A 19,700-nucleotide genomic window follows, 5' to 3' on the forward strand; every position below is an offset into this window, starting at 1 on the left:
AGATTTGCAGGCGTCTGGCCGCCAGAGCCTTGTTCTGACTAACAAAAACAAACAAACTCTAATTTGAGTCTGAAATTTGGTAAAGACTTCCCGCTTTCCTAAAAGCTCATGGGTGGTGCTGGCAATGAAGCTACGATGTGTGATTCTGCAAACGGTTTTGGAACAGTACGCCAAGTCATGTTGTTGGAATGCTCTGTCAGATCCTGATTCTGCTGTTATGTTATTTTATTTGTTTATTATTTGACCGCACCCGTACCCTGGGTGTTAGTGCGCTCGACTCTGGAGCGAAGCACTGTGGTTCGAGACTTCCTTGAGACAGTAGCAAAGGGAACGACTGCTTCTAATTAAATTTGTTTCTAAGCGCGAGAGCTTCCATTGCCCCTCCTTACATCTCTTTCCCCCGCACCTACAACACGTGCCCAACTTACGTTCACTTTTCCTGCAGCCACATGGCTATGGGGATCATACTTTTATTTATTTAAATAATTAATTAATAATCACTATCGATACTTTATTATGCATCATTAAAGCGAAGAGGATTTCCACGTGTACGAATCCTTGGACGAGAAGCTGAAGGAAAGGGAAGTGAAGGATGGAGGGTAAAGAAGGGGAGGACAGCGAGGTGCGGCATAAAGAGTCCCTCCATGAGCAGGTGGCGGAAGAGGATAGGAGGAGGGCCAGTGGAGGATGGCGTGATAAGATAATAATCAAAGCCGATCTTGAGGGCACCGCACACCTTGCTTGGCAGGTGTTATGATTGCCAGATGGGGCAAAAATTCTATTGAGAATGACTTTGAGAAAGTTTTGGACCACAAGGGAGGGGCATGGAAGGCGAGGAAGGTGATGGTTCAAAGATGTACGGTGTCCGAATCTTCCGGTACTCGTTTCATTAATTCCGAGATTTCGCGAGAACTGCGCTGCATCGGTCTTTTTAGCATCGCGAAAATAGATATATATATTGCTTTGGACTTTTTGCAAGGAAACGCGCAATAGCAAATATGGTTCGTCTTCTTGGGCGGTTGGCTGCTCAGTGACTAAAGCTCCTGTCATCACGACTGTGAGAATCAGATGTCGATGGTTCGTATCTCAGCTCAGACAAACTTCTCTTTGTTTACAGGACTGACTGTCGGTGGTTTTTCTCTACCCTCTGTGTGTGATGTGTGTGTGTGTGCAAAATGCCTCGAGTCTTGTTTCGGGGATAAAGCATTACTTTTTTCATTTCAGACAACTTTACGAAACAGTCCATAGCCTACCCAGTCATCCTTTGGTGTACAGATCGATTTATCTGTACTTCCATGGCCAAGTAATATTCAAAATTTTGCATAGACGGGCCAAAAAAAAAAAAAGGCTTGGATGAACTTATTCAATACTTTATCCTACTCTTCCCCTCCTCCCCAACCACACAATAAAGCGCCATTGCGATCCCTGCGGTACAGTCAGCGTACTGAGATACTGAGAGGCAGAGGAGAAGGATGAAGGCAGATAACTCCATGTTGTTCTACAACCTCCGGGCTCGTTCGGCGTTCCTGCTGTAATCGCTCAGCAATATCGTAATCGACTCCTTGATTAAAAGTATCAACTCTCTGACCTTCCTGTCAGTGCCGCGAGAGAATTTGCAAATGAATAGTTTTTCGGACATTTCGAACAGGCGTCGCGCCCAAGCACACAAAAGCAATCTTCCCTTGAATAACTCCACCCCTCCTCCCCCACTTTCAGCCCTTCCCCCTCCACCACTCTCCTCCCCTTCCTCTGCCCTCCCATCCCAGCTTTTCAGACCCACTCCTCCATCTCCGCCACCACCACCCCAACCCCAACCTTTTCCCAAGCTCGTTCCTTCGATCCCTGAAGAGTCCCGCTGCCATTACTGCACAATCTTACCATAAAGCATCTTGGTGGGGCAAAAAAAAAAAGAAAAAAAAGTTGCAAGTCGAGAGGACAGGACGGGTGAGCAACGGCCCAAAGTGTCAAGAGAAGTCGATTGTTAGTGAAGGCAAGAAAATTTTACGTGTTATATTTACATAGAAAATAAATAAAAATGAAGGTACAATACTTTTTTAAATCGGAAACAGAAAGAAGCCAGTGGTAGCAAAGACAAGTTCGAGAGATTGGCGTTCTGTGCAGGGTACTCGGGTGCTCGGAGAACCGAACTGCTTCTGCATAGCGCGGGGTTGGTTCAGTTTCGAGACTGGAGAGGAAGTGAGGTGGTGGGAGGGTCATGGGTGGGGAAGATGTCTGTAACCGCAGCACGCTTTCTGGCCTCTTGGAGATCTCTAAACATATCCGAGCACGAGCCCAAGGTGTGATTAATGTTTCCGAGTCTAAAGCGACCCCTGCGTGCGCGCACACTTTATAATTAATGAATCGTTAATTTTCTGCGACCCGGCCGATCCATCCTCCATAGGCCATTTCTGAAATGCCCGTATCTTCTGACACAGCAACGTCAGCCTCATAACTTCATTCATGAAAGTTTAAAAAATAAAAAGGAGAGGAAAAAAAACTTCTTCTTTCGAAGAGACTCAGAAGGTATTTATCTTCCTCCAAGTGACTTTTCTGTTTTCCGACTTTCCAGAATCTCTTCGAGTGTCCCCTCCCCTTTCGTTTAATATATAGAGCAGGGTTGGGTTGGGGTTTTTTTCTTCTTCTTCGGCTAATTCCAATCCCACTTCTTCTATGCCCATAGATCTTTCTCTCCTTTATGTGTTCTTTAATTATGACTGTGAATTCTGCCTGCGGTTGAGTAGCGTGGGGCTTGTAACTTGAAATTAATGTTCCATGCAACATTAAGTCCATCGTGCCAATGCATCGGTCCCCTTTCAGAAAACATTCTTTGCGTTTTGAGTTTGTAAATACCTATTTAGAAGTCCGAAAGACAACCAGAAACATTGCTAGGTAAATACGGGCAATCCTCCAGTGTTCTATTCACTCGTCGACTCAGTTCAGGCAGTTCAAATCATTTCTATGGTTTGTTATCAATCGGTGCCGCGTAAGCGTTCACATCTCCATATCCTTTCACATAAGTACCTGTTCATTATCTGAAATCTATGAACATTTCTATGTTTGGATAGGCAGTTCGAATGCTTATTTGCAACCTAACCCTAGTCACCAATGCGCGGCATATAATTATTATAGTTATAACTGTATTTCCCACCACTCACCCTCTCTCGCTCTTAAAAGGTAATAAAAGTAAAAAGAAAAAAATAGCAATTGCCAATCGACTTTTTCCCTCTTCTTCCTCCCCTTCACACACACGCACGGACGTACGCATACACACGCAGAGAGAAAGAGAGGCTGTTTGATTTGTGTTGCCCTCCTTTCTTCTCCACGCATCGTAATGGGGGCACACACACACAAAAGTCTTCGGATGCTTCTTTTCCTTCTCAGACTCTCCTGTTTTGAGTTTTCTTACCCCTCGAGCCTTCAGCTCTGCTCAAAATCTAGTCTCTTTAAGAATCAGTTTGCATAATTAAGCATACTGTTCCACTCACTCCTGAATTCTTCAACATTACTGGTGTTACCCGTTTGCTGGCCCTTTGTTGCTGTTGTATAGCTGACTGGCGTGTACAAGGCACTGAGTTCGCATCCACACGGGGAAAATACACTTTACGAATTCAGTTATTACTGTTCTATAATTTTACCTTCCCTTCCATGTACACCCACGATATATAATTACATGTATTACCTTTACACACACACATGAGACCGACACTCCTCTGTTCGCAGGGTATATAATTACTACCTTTACACACATACGATACTGACTCTCCTCACTTCTCTCACTCTATAACATCTTCTGTTCGCAGGGTATATAATTACTACCTTTACATACACATGAGACCGTCATTCTTCACTTCACTCACTCCATAACGTGTTCTATTCACACAGTATATAATTACTACCTTTACACACACACACGATGCTGACTCTCCTCATTTCTCTCACTCCATAACATCTTCTGTTCACACAGTATATAATTACTACCTTTACACACACACACGATGCTGACTGACTCTCCTCACTTCGCTCACTCCATCGCGCCTTCTGTTCACCGGTCTTTCCCTCTGCCAGGCATGTGACGGCACGCCAGGCTCCGCGCGCACAGGTCTGGCACGAGCGCGCAGCACGCTCCTCTTCTGATTGGCTGAAACGCGGCGGCTGAGACCTTGACGGGCCGTAGCGAGGCAGCGGGCGCATCCTGCGCGGACAGCCAGGCGCACTGAGTCTGCGCGAGGCAGCGGAGAAAATGGCGTGTCCGGGACGCTACTTGATGCTGCGAGCCACGACGGCCTGCGAGTTCCAGCCTGTGGATTATTTACTGTGATGCCAGCCCCTATTCTTGTATGGATTTACGAAAGGTCTGTGACTTTCAAGTGCCTTGAAAGGGCGTCGTTTCTGCTGTCGTGTGCTTGAGGAAAAGAGACAACGCGTTTGATTGGAAAGTTTGCAGACGACAGGGAAAAAAAGTTTCAGAAGTTTCCGCAGAACTCGAAAAGGAGCAAGAAGACTGTTGTGGGAAGGTTGTGCTGCCCCGACCCCCGGCAAAGGTAAGCGCATTCTTTTCCTCTGAGTGTTTTGAACGTCTGTGGCTAGACTCGATTGACTGGGAAACAAAGGAATGCGAATTTTACCAATTTTTAAATGGAAACGTGTGGATTCGTTACCGGTAACAATGCAACGTGATTTCCAGAGCCTGAAGCTCGCTTTTGAGAAAATGGAGCGTGGGCGTGTCTTCGAAGGTAAGGCTGTGCGAGTGAGTGAAGTCGCAGAGGAGTACAACTGTGTACGCTCATTACTGGCGTACTGCTGTGGTGCTTGCTGCACGGCTGTGGGGTACTGCACTGCTTCGTGGGGAAAGCGATCGTCTCAGCCGCCGCCGGCGGAACTTTCCTGCGATTAACATCACCTCTACAGTGTCCTAGATCTGACGAAGATGAAACTAAATCTTGAAATTTTTAACATTTCCATTTTGTCTTTGGTAAGCCACAAATTTAAAAGTTTCTGTTCCTTGGGGATAGAAAAACCGGAGAAACATTTTGCTTTAATGATTTCCATGGTTAGCTTGTCCCTCAGTCTAAATTTTCGGAAGCTGTGAACTTTCTTCACTACCGAAATGAATAATCATCCTTATCATACTGACACGACCCAAGTCTAATCATTAACACTGAATTTAATCAGAGACGCTTACTGAAAAAGAAAACAATTTGGTATCAATTTGAAGAGAGATTTTCATCAGAGTCAGTCTAAAGTTGTTACACTGTTCCCTTGAATAAAGAAGGATGAAGGCAGATAGCATCAGAAATAAGACCAGTAGAGGCCTGAGCAAGCGGCTTTTCCATCTAAAGAGTTAGGAAACAGATAACAAGTATTTAATGGAATACGTAGTCGCTGTGTTGAAACTCCACCACACGAAACAGATTTTGTGCTTGCGATGACGTTGGCTTCTGCGTCTTTCACTTTTCTCTCCAGTGAGTCATCAGTGTACCTAGGGAAGAAAGGGCTCTCTACCTGCACGATGAAGGCTTGCATAGACAGGGCTGTGTGCAGGCGTTGATGTACTTGCTTTGTTAAGGTATCGTTTGAATGGGTTGCGGGAGTTGCGAAAATATGACAGCAAACTGATGTTCGTGGTTTGAGTGAGAAAATGTAGGGTCGGATTTTAAAAACACACAAATATGACAGAACATGGGGAGGTTGCCGGCTAGCGCGATTCTGGCGACAAGACGATCCCACAGAAGTCTGATTACCTAGCACAACACAGTTATAACATAAACGCCAGTATGTCCGCACAACCCCGACCCTGTTCTCTACAGCATCTCTTTTATGCACTCACGTACAAATATACTTATCTCCCTTCTTGATCTCTTTCTCCCCTCTCCCACAAACACCACGTTCCCTCCCACTCTACCTCATGTAAGCGTATACCCTCTCCTCTTTCCACGAAATCTTTTCGTGTAAAGGGTGAGTAGGGGAGCAGAGTTGGGCGGGTGGGGGTGGTTCGTAAAAGGTTGGATGCATATATAGTACATTTATAGGTTTAGAGACTTGTCTTCTGGGGCTTTAACAAGTGACAGTCGTGAACGTTCATTAGGCTTGCGAAACACTTGCGAGGCATGTGTTCAGCTTCATTGTTCGCTTGATTTTTATGTGGGCGTTTTGCTAGGAGCAGATTTGACCCACACTGTTGTGGAAGCACCCGATGATCCGTGAAGAGAAACATTCTGCAAATTATACATTGATTGCGGATTGTTGTATTCAACTGTATTTCTACATCAGCGTGGGCACGCTGGCATCTTTATTTGTGTCAGTGTTTTGCCTGGATGAGATCAGTAGAAAGACCAGCATTGATAGTCTCATGCTAAAAGAAACACTACTCTCAGGTTATTTTGGTCACTTAAAGTCGTCTTAGAGCTGCAGCACCAGACATGCTATTAAATCGTTGGGGGTTTTTTTTAGCAGCTGGAAACAAAAGCACATCTCTGGCTCCCCTCCCCCTGTTTTCCCCACCCCCTTCTTCGCCGGCATCACTTTTTGTCTTTTTTTTTTTTTTTTTTTATCGTGCGCTTCAACGAAAATTTGCAGGAAATTCTGTCACAGAAGGAATTACCTGTAGCTCCGCCACAGCCTCTTGCGCGGCGAATGATTGTGACTTAGCGTTTGCTGTCACGCACCCAGTTCCAGGGGAGTAATCGTGCGATAAAGTGACAAGACGGCGCGAGTGAAAAGGGGCAAGTCACTCCGCAGAGCAGGAGCGGCTCACTGAGCCATACGACTCGCGCCAAGACTTGCTAGTCTGTGGGCCATTACTATGGAGGTTCAGCATACTACCTCCGCGATAGTCACCATATAATCTGACTTCAACCCTTGGGTCATTCCCATTGTCCCAGAAGTGAGGTTGGAGTCTGCCACTTCCGCCTACCTTTTTTTTCAAATTTTCATTTGGGCAAAGCATTTATCTGCATCTTCCATAAAATAGGAAAAAATATGGACCAAAAACCTGGTGGAAAGGGTTACACCAGTTTTGCCACAATAAATGGATAAATAAAATAAAAAATGTAGAAATCTAAAGGGATTGCGTGTAGATTAAAAAAACTTACTAAAACTACTTGAATGAATTAAAAGCTGTTGTTGTGGTTATTTTAAGAAGGCTATAATAAATATCGCTGTAACGGTTTGTTTCTACAAGTTCTTTGTTGCTTTTGTTATCCTAGTCCTTGTGTTGGATTATTTCTCTGCCTGTAGCCTATTTTCTCAAATCACATGTCTATTATTTCATTATTAGCTGTTTATCTTTTCTGACTGCCTCCATGACTGTCATGGGTGAGGAAAAGATGGAGAAAACAATGCTGCATTATTGCATATAAGCTGGCCTTAGTGTAAGATACTGTACCACCTTATACTATCCTGCAGGATTGTGACTGTTGTTAAAACAGATGAAAGAGGACTACATCACAGTGGTTTTTGGCAATGTCTTTATTAAAGTGTATATCTGTTTTTGGGACAGAAATTTATGCCATTAACAGGACCAGACAGCACAAGCATGTATTCACAGTTATGTATGTATACTTATGTTTTATGTTTTTATAAATATTGACGTATCTGTGTTTATGTGTGTTATCATTACCCTTATAACTCTCAAGTTTTCTTTCTTGTGGTTGCTTTGTGGGACACTTTGTTGTTGATTTTGTAAAAATGTTGACGGTTTTGTTTTGACTTTTTTTTTTTTCTTGGTAAGGCACAGTGAGCCTGGTTTGGCTCGAATACTGTGCTAAACAATCTCACTGATGATTAACATCATCATATCTGACACAGTCAATTGTGTGTAGCACTTTATATAATGTGTGTGTGTGCTTTAGACAGACAGGAGGGAGAGGGAAAGAGTCATCCTTTTTTACATTTATGTTTTACCATTTCTCCTCAAGCATATGAGATGTTGGTCTCATTTGCTAAGAGCCCACAAGCAACATTTAAAAAAGTATAAAGAAGTAAGAAAGGGGTGAATGTTTTCTTTTGCTGTTTACACTTTGGCAGTAATGATGTAATCTGGCAAAGTAGCCAAAAATGGAAATGGAGAAGGGGAAAAAATGGGAGCATCATGAAGCAGAAGCAGATTGGCTGTCACCTTCTTGTGGCAGTTGATGCAAGAAATTGGATTTGGTCTTCATATGACATTCTGGTGATGGATAGTTTCAGATTTCTGATTGAAGGGATTAAAAAAAAAAGTCACTGAAAACTTCGTTAGTAAATTTCTGTATCACAGGCCATCTCCAAGTAAAGTCACCAGCTTTCAGATCTCACCCCCTTTCCCCAAACTTAAAATGTGTAAGATTCATTTAGCCAACAAACTTCAGTGACTTTTAAAAGAAGAAATAAAACAGCTGGTCATGTCTTCTTGCTCTTCACTCTCTTTCATTTACTTTTACACCTTTCTGCCACAATCTTGCTATCATGCAAGTTTTTTTCTTCACTCGTGCACTTTTCCTCCATCCCCCTCTTTCTCTTGTGCAGTACTGACACTTGATTTGTGTGCACACAAGATTAGTGTCAATTTTTTTTTCCTTTGAAATGAGATGGGGGAATAAAAAGCATGATCGTCTGTAGAGTTCCATTGCCTTAGTTTGCTTCATCCATAGACATGACGCTGAGCATAATCAATGAAAGTAGCCACTAATGACTTCTCCAACACATGTTTTATTCAGAAGGAAGTTTTAGCAAGTATCTTTGCTGATGCCTAAATCCTGTTGCAATTTGCAACTTGAAAACTTTTTTAAAAATTGTAATGGGATTGTTGAAGATGTTTTATTCCCACTTTTGGGGTGATGGTGAAAGGGTTTAAAGAGAAAAGTCATTAGCAGTTTCTCCTTCTACCTTATAACTAAGGCTAATATTTGTTTTTGTGTGTTTGGTGAAGCGTTGTCAAATCCTTATAGTTTGTCCCATTTTCACCAAATTTGGCAGGAATATTTTTCAATTATGACTCAATCTTGGGCTATGTTTGATTGGTATAACTTGTACTAGCAAGTATTTATTTACCCTGATTTGTTACTGGTGGCAGAGAGAGGAAAATGAAAGGAGGGGAAAGCAAACAAGCAGAGAGAGAAAGAGATGAACCAGCTTTACTCAAAACATCATTAAACATTTTTTCATTATGAAATGGTGTTCTCATTGCTCGCAGTAATGTTCTGGGTTAGAAAAGTGCAGATAAATAGCTATAGTTAGAGTGGCGACAGCAGAAGCCCAAATAACTTTATCAGCAGGATTGCAAACAGAAGAAAAGTTTTAACCCTAGCACAAGCTTCGGTGAACATCATGTTTCCTCTTCCTACCGGTCGCAGTGAACCGTGCTCACGCTTAACACAAAGGGCAGCAGAGCCCAGTGCATGTACACGTAACGAATTCTAGAGCCGAAGCGACTGGTGATCAAAACAGCATGCAGCCGTTCTCCCTGAACTGTGCAACGAGCATAAATAACAACGACACGGCGCAAGTGATTTGTGATCCTGACAATCTGAGCTAAGTCCAGGAAGATTACGTAGGCCCGTCATTCCAATACACACGAAAAAAAAAAAAAATGAAATGTTCTGGTTGTAAGAGCTAATTGCGATTAAACGGGCTTCCCCCCCCCTTTTTTTTTTTTTTTTGCTGTTGTTCTGGGTTTTTTTGTTTTGTTTTTTTCTTTAATGTCGAGCTGTGGCTGGTCGTGACAACAGAGCCGCGACCCCAGCCATCCCTTCAAGTTCTCGCCGTTCAGTTGGAAAATCGTCAGGCGCAGTTTTGATGCAAATTGGCCAATCACTTTTGATTGCAGCGTAGACGAAGGAGTCCCCTCGCCGCCAATTAGATGCAGAAATCGTCTTGCGTGGGTGGATGGGATTGAAAAGTGGAGGGACCGGGTGGGGGGGGGGGATGGAGGCTAGAAGGCGCGATCACGAGAGCGGAAATGAGACTAGGAAAGAGACAGAAGGAAAGGGATTTATACCTTCTCTGCAAACCCTCACCCAGCCCCTTTTAATTTTCGACTTGACACTGAAAAAAATCTTTCACAAACACGCGCATTTATTTATTAGACCGTTAAACTCTCGTGGGCACCCGTGTTAAACTTCCATCTCAGCTGCCACTGAAGCTCAGGACTGCAGCTACTCCAGTTTTTATAAAATGAACCAATATTATATTTGAACAGTTTCATTTTCTTAGTGCTTCGCGGATGTTGCTATGTTATGCTTCTTATAATATTGTTTTTACCTCATAAAATCAAGGGCTAGATGAAAAATGCACATTGCTTGTTTGTTCTGTCACCCTCCTTAACAAAAAACTATCATTATCACTCAGATTGCAATGGGCAACAAGGAATGCCTTCATTCGGTGGTTTGTGTACGTGTGTCTGTGAGAGAGAGAGACCGATATACCAATGAGAGAACGCAAAAACCTTGCACCAGGCGGCTCAAGCGGCAGACGGTCGCCAAGTTCAGGTGCTTTTGCCTTGCCTTTCAGGAGGTTGCTAATGTCAAAACGAGTTGGCCATGGAAGGGATTTATTACGATTTGGTATGCGATTAATAATTCATGAGAATGAGACTTTGAGTTTAAAGAAAGAAGAGGAAAGAACGAAAGAAAAAGATTCGATTCCGGAGAAGTATCGAGAATTAATGGCCATTAAATGTTTCAGGGGAAAGCGAAATTCAACCGCTGAGCGACTGAGCAATATACGGTCAGCTTTGTAAGACGGATGACTTAGGTCAATGCTTATTATAAAAAAAACAGGAGAGATGGATCAAACTTCTTTTCTAATGAATGAAACTAGGTGAATAAAGTAGGTATGGACAAAGCCAATGCTTGAGGTTTAGTTGGAATTCTGGCCCTTGTCGTGAACTGCAAGAAATGGAGGACGGTAACTTTCGCTGAGCAGCTTCATCCCGAAAGATCGACGCAGAAGAGGTCCTAGTAACTTTTTTTTTTTTTTTTTGGAAGTACTGTTCGATTAATTTTTGTTGTCAGCTTGGGTCTGCCGGTGAGAGATTGCACTCGGAAATCGATGACTTGCGCAGCCAGGAATTATCGTTCGCCTCACTGACGCTTGCTTTGATTCTGCGTGAGATTGTTGTTGCGGCTACCTTGATGATCACACTGCCGCTCACTCATGACTGGCCGGGCCACAGCAGGTTGATGGTACAGACATGCGGAGATGATTCACCCATAACGCCCAGATTTTTTTTAACAGTTTGTTGGGTGGTGTTGGCGGTGGTATGTTCTGTGCGGTTTCATTCAAGTTTTTATAGTCTCTTGTTTCAGTCATTTAATCTTCATGTCGGCGCTTTGCTGTTTCCATTCTGGGTGCAGCACTATTTCCCATCTCTGCTGTGAGGCTTCTGAGGCTGGTGTCAAAGTGCGCTCAACTGTAAAGTAAGTTACTGGTTGAAGGGCTGTTTGGGCTTTTGTCTGGAAAATTTCTCTTTCCTACCCAGCATCTTTCCAGAAGAAATATGCACCTGAAAGGTAATAACAGCTGAAGGAAAGGATTCTGTGCCTTAGACCCCAGTTACAGGCTTAGGGACATTTACCTTTTACTTCGAGTCTCAGCAGAAGAGGATTTTGGCTGTAGTGTACTTTTGACAGTTGCAACATTGAACAGAAAGAGCAAACAACTGTGTGCAACTCTCGTGAGATACACTCACTGTAGCATTAACATTATTACTGCAATATGTAATACATACTCTCAAGTTGTATGATTTTTGCGTGTGGTAAAATATCACAGTCTGCACAGGTTAGTTACAAATAATGCAAACATATAAATAATCTTGAAAAGGGAAAGGCTTGTAAGAAAAGCTTGTATAAAAACTATTTAACATAATCGATTATAATGAGAGAAAAAAATCTATTAATAAAAGAACCATTGTAGGCAATCACTTGGGTGAAATTACTTAACTATCATTTGCTGAGTAGCTTCAGTTTTTATTTTTTATGATTAAAAATATCAGAGAAAACAAAATCCATTGGTTCTGCTGTTTAAATTTGTTCAAGGGCATGTATGTTCATTTATGTGTTTTGGGGACACTGGAAGGGTAGTCAGTGGCATAGGAAGATGCTTGACTTTGGGGGAGGGGAGGCAAGATCCATGCTGACAGTGAACGCCGTTCACATTCTTGTCCCCTCAGTTTTGTTTTTTGGGGTTTGTTTTTTTTTTTTTGGAGGGGAGGGGGTTGATGGGGCAGCTGCTCCCTTGACCCCGCAAACACACTGTCTGAGGGGCCAAAAGAGAAGCTTTAATTTCTCACCATGCTAACTTTCATTTCTTATTCTTGAAGAAAAGAAAAGAAGCAGTGCAAGAAAAGAGCACAAACTCCACACCAAGAAAGAAGAACCCTTTCTTTTGCCCTGTCTTTATTGCTTGGCTGACCTCCCTTTTCCCGCCAGACTACCAGGTCATAATGACTGGGCGGCAAATAATGAAATGTGTTTTCCAGTGTTGTGCTCTCCATTTAGGGTTTGTCTAGGAAATCTGTCACTTTTTATCCGATATTGATATCGCTTTGTCCATTGCTTGCCTTTCTAAAGATTGGCTCCCTTTTTTGTGTCCCATGAGGAGCAAAGCATTACAAATTGTTCAAAGGCTTTGCTGCTTAGATAAAACACTGAGGATGCAAAAACCAATTCATTTCACAGACAAATTCTGTATTCCCTTTAGACATCATCTTCAGCTCCTTCACGCCACTCCAACCCAAAATAACTTACAGAAGATTGCATGCTTAGTAAGTAATAACCAAATAAGTGAAGAAGGAAAAAAAAAACCTCCCAGAAAACTGATGGTGTAATGCAGCTAGAACCAAATGTTTCTTTAAAATTAAACTGGCTGCCATAAAATTAGTAATGGTACTACCAGCTTAGAGAATAATAATTTGATATATTGCTGCTTAATTTTGCATCTTAGAGCCAGAATTACCATTTTACCCATAATTTTTTATGCACACTAAAACCACAAATATATCACACCTGTCACAACTTACCTAAAAGATTGTTATAAATAAAGATAAATTTTATAATGGTCACCATTTCTCTCTCCCTTTTTTTCTGAAGCTTTCATTGGAAGGATGCACTTTTGGAGATTATAGTGTCACCATAGAAACAGCAACAAATTTATTTAATATTACATAGATCTTGACCTGATTATGAATGTTGTTAGTTTCTCACTGTCAGTTTTTGCTTTCTTTGAGATCCAGCTAAGACATTAAAAATACTTAAGTTGTTGCAGCAGTTGTTGCTATTGGTAGTCTAAAACAGGTACACTTTCATTGCTGCAGTGTCAACTGTCTTTGGCACTTGACAACCAGTCCAGTTGTGATTGTAGGAGACTGGTTTGGATTTCCTTTTGGAATACATATGTTTTTCTTTGGATTTGATCTGTTCAGATTGTTAGCGGTCTTTTCTCCCCATTTTTTGGGTTTCTGTCCATTATAGGTAAGTCCTGTGGGTCAATGGTTAGTGCCTGTCACCAATACAATGAGGGTTGACTCGCCTGGGTTCAGCTGTCATCTTGGGAACAATGTTCTTTCTCAGCATGTGGCATCTGTTTACAGGACTGTCTTGCCTTGCCATAGTGTAGCTCTAGTTTGCTGGCTCAAAGTGATACACCCATTCTCCCTATTCCTGTCCATTACCCCATTCCTAAATGGTTTAAAATAAATAATAATAAACATGTGATTTATATAGCGTGTGATCACGCTCATGAAGGAGCATGCTCTCAGCACTTGAGACAAGTATGAGAAATGAACAGTATACAAAGGATCGCAACAACTGTACAGACAAGTAATTAAAAGACAAACTTATAAGCGGAGGGGATTTTAGGCTTATGTCAGGCCTGGGCAGAGAAAGAATCGGTGGCCCCTTCACTCGCCAGTGTCAAGAAAACCAAGTGGCGGCCCATGATATTCTCAAAATGGCACAACGTTATAATACTACATACAGCTTACAGCTCCGACTCTAGCAACATTAGTAAATACAGCATACTATGTAACAAAGAAACAATGTTTTCTTGGCCACATTGCCGTAAGCTGCATCATTATTTTCTCTTTCTGTTTTATATTCAATATATATTGGCGTGGCAGCCCCTGGGATCTGGTGGCCCTGTGCAGGTGCACAGTTTGCTCATGCTTAACACCGCCCCTGATAGAAGACACTAAGAGGAATCACCGAACAAACAGTAAGGATTAGCTTCATGAACCTGCAAAGTAAAGGGAGCAGACAGACTAGTCAACAGACGAAAAAAAGTACAAGAAAGGATTAGAAGGTGGAATTGTAGCGTGTAGATATTTGGAATAATGCTTATGGATTAGATGTATTTTAGTGCACTTTTACAGGATTCGATGGTGGATAAGCGGAGGATAGGGAAGAGAGTTTGACTGTTTTGCAGCACAGTAACTAAATATATATATATGGTGACCATATGCGGTTCTGATGATAGGGATAGTTAGCATGTCGTCAGATGAAGAGCGGAGTTGTCTAGCTGGGATGTAGGGGAAAAGTTCAGAGAAGTAGTCAGGGAAGGAGTTTCAAAGAAATTAAAACTCAGCACAGACAGCTTGTACAGAATGCAAACGGATATAATTATAGCCAGTGCAGGAAAGAAGTGACATGGTCCTGTCTCCTACCTCTAAGCCCAAACATGCAGCAGAGTCCCATACTTTCAGGAGTTTATGAAGAAGGTATGCTGGGCAGCCTGCAAGAAAGGAGATACAGTAATCAAGCCTAGATAGAACAAACGTAAATCTGTCTCAGTGGAAGCCCTTATCTCTAAAAGCAATGGTGGACAGCTCAGAAACGTCCAGCAGCAGACACTGAATCACAAGAAACTATTGGAAAAAAGGGGTCGAAAAAAGTCAAAAGTGGAGGACTTCCCATTTCACTACTTCCCATTGGCTGCAGTGGACATCTTTAAACCAACTAACAACTAATAAAATTGGTATCAGTGGTTTTTATCAGTAGTGAGCAAAGTACCCTTTGTCGTTTTAAACCAGGATCGAGACTTGCCAAGCCCAACCCTCTTCATCCAACATACTTCACAGATATGGGTATTCATGTCTGCTGAGCAGCTGCTAGTTTTTTCAGGGATAGTTTTTGCCACAAGCATCAAACTGTCACCTGTGATAGTCGATGACAGTAGCAGGTTATGAGCCTCCCCTGTCAGTACATAAGTTATCTCCGTACTGTCACAATAGCTGGTAGTTTCACTTTCACACTGCTACTTTTTCTAATAATAAAATTTCATTCAAATTCAGCATCTGCCAGGATTCTGACTTGTAATACATTTCAAACAAGAACGTTACCGCCGTTTCTGTTTTAACTGTACTTTATTCACATCGTTGCGTTACATGAGCCTTTGCATCTCACATTTCCTAATTTAAAATGTCCTTTGAGCTTGTTTATCCTTTAATATTTTTAGACAGTTATATGTATGGAAAGGAGGTGCAAATGTTTATGCATATGGGCACTTTAATGAATGGAAAGGATGTGCAAATGCTTGTTAAATTTGGATTTGTGCGGTTGCGGGACATGTCCAGTGAAGTCTTCTGTAAAAAGGCGTAGTGGAGGTTATGTAGTCTATGTAACTCTTATTCCACCTCGCTTTTGAGGTAATTCTCCACTCTTACCTCTTTACGCTTCATTGCAATTTTAAATCTCCAAGCAGAACTAGTTTACATATTACGCACATTAAAGAAATTACTCCGAAGACTTTCACGGAAACATTCGTTCAGACTAACTTGACTTATCCATTTGTCAAAGCCATGACTGGCGCCCAAATAGCCAGTAACAACTGGTGAGGAGGAGAGAGCATGGGGTGGAGGGTCGTGTGTGTGTCGGGGAGGGATGGAGAGAGTGTCAGAGAGAAGATTGCAGATGTCGAACGCAAACTTTGAGAATTGCCAAGGGTTTAGAGAGCATCCGAAAGGTCGTTATTCACGACAGCTTGGCGAGGAAAGCAAACCATTCACAACGCCTCTCACAACAGTTACCATTCCTAAAAGGCAGCATCATTCATGGCCAGAGAACGATGTTGTTTTTTGTACCTCTGGGGTTCGTCATGCCAGCCATCACAATGAAGAGTTGTGTGCAGTTGGACAAACGTGAAACAAGGTTGGGGGTAGGAGGGAGGGGTGGGTGTCATAATTAGCTTTATCAACTAATTCGATTTGGTCCAATAGGAAATACAGTTCCGTGGTCAGACATGATTAATAGAACCCCCCCTCCTTTTTTATAAACCCTTTTTTGATGGGTCATCATCCGTGAACCCTTTCCATGCTACTGTTCTTTTGCCGCCTCACTGTTGCCCGTTAGAAAGAGACGGTTCTCCTTTCCTCCATTTTACATTTCCTTTTTTCTCCACTCCACCTTCTCCTTCTCCCCTCTATTTCCTCCCACAATTCCTCACCTCTTCGCACATGAGGATGGGTACACGCGCGCGCTATTCTAGTCTATCACAGGGAGAGTTGGGTTGGGATAAGGTGAACAGTCGGCCTAAAAGTGGCGAGGGCGTGGTCTAGAGTAGAGAGGAAGGAAAAGAGAAACGAAAGGGGAGAGATGGTAGGCATGCTCGATTCCCTTGAGTATTTCATCATTAATGTCCCTTTCTTTTTCATTTCTTGGAAGTTCTTCGCATCAGATATTTATTTGTTGTTTTTGCCTTCGTTTTAATCTTGCGAGCTTCTTTTGTTCGTATCTGCTAGCACGCGCTCCTTTGTGTGTAAGTAAATGCACTTATTTTACAAAGTGGGGGAGGTCTGGGGATGGGGTTGGAGTTGCTTTACGTTAGAGGCGGGTAGTATGGGGAGGTTGCATGAATGAAAAGGCTGGGTAGACCACAACTCCTATTTTACCTCCTTAGCATCAAGTTAAGTAAATCTTATCAAACACTTAAAAGATTTTGTTGGCTTGAGATAGCTGTCTCTGTGTAACCTGTATTTAACTTAAGTTTTTTAAACAAAAAAAAAATCATTTGACGGAAATACTGTTAGAGAGAGTTTAAATTATGTCTTTTGGCACTTGGACTGTCTGTTTCAGAGAAGAAAACATGTAATACTCTTTTTTACTTAGGGGGAAAGGATATTCAACTCGGACAGTAAAACCTGGAAACAATATTTTATTGAAAATACTGGTAGTTCGTTAAAAGCGCTTTATTTAGGTGGTGGTGTTTTGTTTGGTTTTTTTTTTCCTAAACCCGCTTTTAAAAAAAGGAAAGCCTTTACATTTGCGAAAGACGCACTGCTCAAAATTGGAAACTGCTGTTGACTGAGAGCTGCCGGGAAAACAGTCTAGCCTTTCTCCTTTGCGCATGTTCCAGGAAGAAAAAGCAGAAGCAACCATCAGGAGAGTAAGAAACAAAATTACTTTACCGACAAACACTGCACACCGTTGTAATTGTACCTGCTCTCTGCATTTAGATCGTTTTCACACTGAAAGCCTTTTAGAGACAATTAGCTGGCAAGAAGACAGGTGCCTCTGTAGAAGACAAGAAGACAGATGCTTCTGGAGTCCGTGGAAGGTGAACAGTCTTGGTATGTAGTGCTTTTCGCTTTGACAAGCGTCTAGGATTTAAGGGCGACAGTAATTATGTGAGGGCGAACCGGGTGTTATTGACTTTAATGCCATATTTCGGTGCTAGTAATATGCCATGAAGTGCATTACACCTTGGTCATTCGTGTGAGAAGATTTATTTCTAGATTGATTCGACTGTGTGGTCGTTAGAGTCATGATCATCTCCTTCATCATCATTGCCATCATTATTATCATCATCTTCGTGATCATCACCAGCAGCAGCCGTTAGCATGTCATCTTCACCATCTTCATCGCTAGCATCAACCGTCAGCATCAAAGCCACCGCACAATCTATTAGCGCTTCAAATCATCATCGTTTCTGGCAACATGCGATATGAGGCCGACGCAGAGGAATGACAAACAGGTTCACCCTCCCTCACCCCGCCACATCGCTAACCCCACCCCCACCTTTGGGCTCTGCACCTGTACTGGCACTCGTGCGTTCATGCACGCACGCGCTTTTGCATCACACTGCGCAGTATTTTCTTGTAAAGGACATGTGATGCGAGTTTCTGTGCTCAGAACTTGCAAACCTTTTTGGGGGGTTTGGTGGGGTAGGTGGGAATAGCGAATGTCATCGACGTCATTCACTTGCCTGCCTGGTCAGAAGAGTCCCGTGTTTTCAAGACCTGCTTGGAACCACAGCTGTGCGGAAACAGGGAAATGGAAAGTCGAGTGAACAGGCTGTCAGTGAGGCTTTCGGGGCTTAATGGCTTCCCATTTTCTCTTTTATTGGAAGGTCCGTCTTGCGCATTTTCTCTTTCACTATTGCCACCGCCCCCACCCCTTCCATTTCAAAGTGTCAGTTTCGTGCTTATTGGTCACAGGAATGTAACGCGAACATCTCAATATTTCCAACATTTCGAAAATATTTTATTTAAATGTAAAGTATAGCTTCATTTATTACAGGAGTAGAAAACTGTTTCAGCTTATCCCTTATCCAGATTTCCCTTTCTAGCTTGTAAAGTTAAGAGGGAGAGTTGCATACATCAATACGTTTTATTACAACGTTCACATAGTTCAGATACCTCTTTTGAGTTTCTGACCATTGTTCTTTAGGTCTTTGATGATTAAACCCATGGGTGTGACGATTACATATAGTATAGTCATGGAAGTGACTTCATGAAGCCTCTGTGAAGATCGAACAAGTCGAGTTTTATTTTGGCTTTGAAAGAGGATCTTGCTACATGTTCTCGTTATGCTGGCTGCCCCTGATATGGATGGTTACATGACACTTCCCAGCAGTGAGCCAAGTTCTTATAAAATATTATCATTTTTACTTACTGCTAGGCGTTGGCATCCAGCTAGAGCGACTATGCATCCGGTGGGCAGAACGCCAACCAGTTAAGATCGTTTATCATGTGAGCACACACAATGGCGATTCTGCCTCATGTAAAAATATCAGCGCTTACAAATTGTTTTCAGCATAACTATTAAAAAAACAGTTGAAGTTGAAAGAAAATGTTTGTAGCTAGAAATCGGGCAACCTTGGTAGAGTGGCTAGCATGTATACACCACAGAAATGAAGTGCTAGATTCCCCGCACTCATGCTGGAACCTGTTCTGAGCCATTAGCGCAGTAGATGTGTGGTAGCAGCTTTTTAGACACTGATTTTCGTTTTAATTGTGGTTTGAACGTTTTCCCGGTGAAATCTTAATGGTCGTTGCAGAGGACTTTATGATCTCTTGTCTTCAGCCATTTTTAACGCAGTTATGTTGTCGAGCGAAATGCTTGGGCGCGACCTTGGATGGTTTACTATAGTCTTATCAGACAGTAATACTATATAAGTAACAAAAATTGCTGTACAGGAGGCTTGGGGTACTCATGCATTCTTACAAAACAACTTCTTCAGCAAAAAAGCTTTATGAACAACCGCACAAGAAAGCCAGACCTCAGACGCTCAGGATTTGTATGGAGCACTGACAACAACTTATAGACTAGACGAAGATAATACGAGAAGACATCAGACAGCAATCCAATGCCAAATCACTGCATTGATTGGATGATGGATGGATCGTGAACGCAGCTCTGGCTTAGTCCTCTAAGACATTTGGCCTTCCACGTCTTCAGATATTCATTTCATTAATGCCATTGGCCAGGCGAAGTGAGAGAGAAGGTGTGGGG

General features: G+C 42.4%; 1 protein-coding gene across 1 annotated transcript in view; it reads left to right on the plus strand.

The window, feature by feature from the left end:
- Window positions 1-3,991: 3,991 nt before the first annotated feature.
- The window catches only part of LOC112567980 (nephrin-like), a 50,103-nt gene continuing 34,394 nt past the window's right edge, over window positions 3,992-19,700 (plus strand). The window contains 1 exon segment of the mRNA XM_025244939.1: window positions 3,992-4,541. The gene's annotated coding sequence lies outside the window, so the exon portion shown is untranslated.

Source organism: Pomacea canaliculata, linkage group LG7, assembly GCF_003073045.1.
Source record: "Pomacea canaliculata isolate SZHN2017 linkage group LG7, ASM307304v1, whole genome shotgun sequence".
NCBI lineage: Eukaryota > Metazoa > Mollusca > Gastropoda > Architaenioglossa > Ampullariidae > Pomacea > Pomacea canaliculata.